This window comes from Arachis ipaensis, chromosome B3, assembly GCF_059453495.1.
Source record: "Arachis ipaensis isolate K30076 ecotype BB chromosome B3, ASM5945349v1, whole genome shotgun sequence".
NCBI lineage: Eukaryota > Viridiplantae > Streptophyta > Magnoliopsida > Fabales > Fabaceae > Arachis > Arachis ipaensis.
The window spans coordinates 73416465-73419546 of record NC_142438.1 but is presented as its reverse complement, the minus strand read 5'-3'; the positions used below and the strand labels follow the sequence as shown (position 1 = coordinate 73419546).

The 3082-nt window shown below is 32.2% G+C and overlaps 1 non-coding gene across 1 annotated transcript; it reads left to right on the top strand.

Annotated features, from left to right (window-relative positions):
- Positions 1 to 480: 480 nt before the first annotated feature.
- On the top strand, positions 481 to 588 carry LOC148571130 (small nucleolar RNA R71). The gene has a single exon (XR_015907977.1). It is a non-coding gene; the product is annotated as a small nucleolar RNA R71 (small nucleolar RNA).
- The last annotated feature ends 2494 nt before the right edge of the window (positions 589 to 3082 follow it).

Here is a 3082-nt window from a genome sequence, read left to right as displayed (position 1 = left end):
ATTAAAACCTTGTTGAGGCTTTTGTTGATCCTTCCATGAGAGATTTGAGTGATTTCTCCATGAGGGGTTATAGGTGTTTCCATATGGTTCACCCATGTAATTCACCTCTGCTATTGCAGGGTTCTCAGGATCATAAGCTTCTTCTTCAGAAGATGCCTCTTGAGTACTGTTGGATGCAGCTTGCATTCCATTCAGACTCTGAGAAATCATATTGACTTGCTGAGTCAATATTTTATTCTGAGCCAGCATGGCATTCAGAGTATCAATTTCAAGAACTCCCTTCTTCTGAGGCGTCCCATTACTCACAGGATTCCTCTCAGAAGTGTACATGAACTGGTTATTAGCAACTATGTCAATGAGTTCTTGAGCTTCTGCAGGCATTTTCTTTAAGTGAATGGATCCACCTGCAGAAGTATCCAATGACATCTTAGCTAATTCAGACAGACCATCATAGAATATATCCAGGATGGTCCATTCTGAAAGCATGTCAAAAGGACACTTTTTGGTCAGTTGCTTGTATCTCTCCCAAGCTTCATAAAGGGATTCACCTTCTTTCTGTCTGAAGGTTTGAACATCCACTCTAAGCTTGCTCAACTTTTGAGGAGGAAAGAACTTAGCTAAGAAAGCCGTGACCAGCTTATCCCAAGAGTTCAGGCTATCTTTGGGCTGAGAGTCCAACCACACTCTAGCTCTGTCTCTTACAGCAAATGGGAAAAGCATAAGCCTGTAGACTTCAGGATCTACTCCATTAGTCTTAACAGTATCACAGATCTGCAAGAATTCAGTTAAGAACTGAAAAGGATCTTCAGATGGATGTCCATGGAACTTGCAGTTCTGCTGCATTAGAGAAACTAATTGAGGTTTCAGCTCAAAATTGTTTGCTCCAATGATGGGGATGGAGATGCTTCTTCCATATAAATTAGAATTAGGTGCAGTAAAATCACCAAGTATCCTTCTTGCATTATTATTATTTTCGGCTGCCATCTCCTCTTTTTGTTCGAAAATTTCTGAAAGGTGCTTGCTGGATTGTTGTAATTTATCTTCTCTTAGTTTCCTCTTCAGAGTCCTTTCAGGTTCTGGATCTGCTTCAACAAGAATATTCTTGTCCTTGCTCCTGCTCATATGAAAAAGAGGGAACAGAAAAATAAGAATAATAGGGATCCTTTTTACCCAGATATAGAGGTTCTCCTGTGTGAGTAGAAGAAGAAAAGAATGTAATGTAAAGAAGGGAAGAAAAAAAACTCGAACACAGAGAGGGAGGTAGTGTTCGAATTTTTGGATGGGAGAGAAGTGTTAGTAGATGAATAAATAAATAGAAGGAGATGAGAGAGAAAGAGGAATTTCGAAAATTATTTTTGAAAAATGGTTAGTGATTTTCGAAAATTAAAATTAAAATTTGAAACAATTAGTTAATTAAAAAGAATTTTTGAAAAAGAGGGAAGATATTTTCGAAAATTAGAGAGAGAGAGTTAGTTAGGTAGTTTTGAAAAAGATAAGAAACAAACAAAAAGTTAGTTAGTTAGTTGAAACAAATTTTGAAAATCAATTTTTGAAAAGATAAGAAGATAAGAAGTTAGAAAAGATATTTGAAAATCAAATTTTTAAAAAATATAAGATAAGAAGATATTTTTGAAAAGATATGATTGAAATTAGTTTTGAAAAAGATTTGATTTTTAAAATCACAATTAATGACTTGATTCACAAGAAATCACAAAATATGATTCTAGAACTTAAAGTTTGAATCTTTCTTAACAAGTAAGTAACAAACTTGAAATTTTTGAATCAAAACATTAATTGTTGATGATATTTTTGAAAATTATGAGATAAAATTAAGAAAAAGATTTTTGAAAAATATTTTTAAAATTTTCGAAAAAAAATAAGAAAAATGAAAAAGATTTGATTTTTGAAAAAGATTTTGAAAAAGATAAGATTTTTAAATTGAAAATTTGATTTGACTCATAAGAAACAATTGAATTTTTAAAAATTTTTGAAAAAGTCAATCCAAATTTTCGAAATTTATGAGAGAAGAAAGGAAAGAAATCTTTTTTTTTTATTTTTGAGTTTTTAATGATGAAAGAGAAAAACATGAAAATGATGCAATGCATGAAAATTTTGGATCAAAACAATGAATGCATGCAAGAATGCTATGAATGTCAAGATGAACACCAAGAACACTTTGAAGATCATGATGAACATCAAGAACTTATTTTTGAAAATTTTATATGCAAAGAAAACATGCAAGATACCAAACTTAGAAATCTTTCATATTCAGACACTATGAATGCAAGAATGCATATGAAAAATAACATGCAACGCAAAACCATATAATATAAAGATCAATCAAGAAGGGTTATCAAGAACAACTTGAAGATTATGATGAATGCAATGCATGAATGCAATTTTCGAAAAATGCAAGATGAGTATGCAATTGACACCAAACTTAAAATTTGACTCAAGACTCAAACAAGAAACACAAAATATTTTTGGTTTTTATGATTTTATGATTTTTTTTGGATTTTTCGAAAATTATTTGGGAAAAAGAAAAATAAGGATTCCAAAATTTTTAATATGAATTCCAGGAATTTTGCACTCTTAGTCTAAAGCTCCAATCTGAGGGTTAGACATGGCTTAATAGCCAGTCAAGCTTTAGCATGTAAATCAAGTGGATCAGGAACAACAGCAGGTGGATTAGCAACAACTAGCTTGCTCTTGATAATGTTGGGTTGGAAGCCCCAGTCTAAATGAATTTAGACATGGCTTTACAGCCAGTCAGGCTTCAACATGCTTCATGAAACTCTAGAATTCATTCTTAAAAATTCTGAAGAACAATATATTTTTGAAAAGATTTATAATTTTTTTTCGAAAATAAAGGAAAAATTTTTGAAAAATTTTTGAAAATATTTTTTTTTGAATTCAAAATAAGAAGAAAATTACCTAATCTGAGCAACACGATGAACCGTTAGTTGTCCAAACTCGAACAATCCCCGGCAACGGCGCCAAAAACTTGGTGCACGAAATTGTGATCTCAGGCAACGGCGCCAAAAACTCTGTACGCACGTCTTAATAAATTGTTTTTCATTCA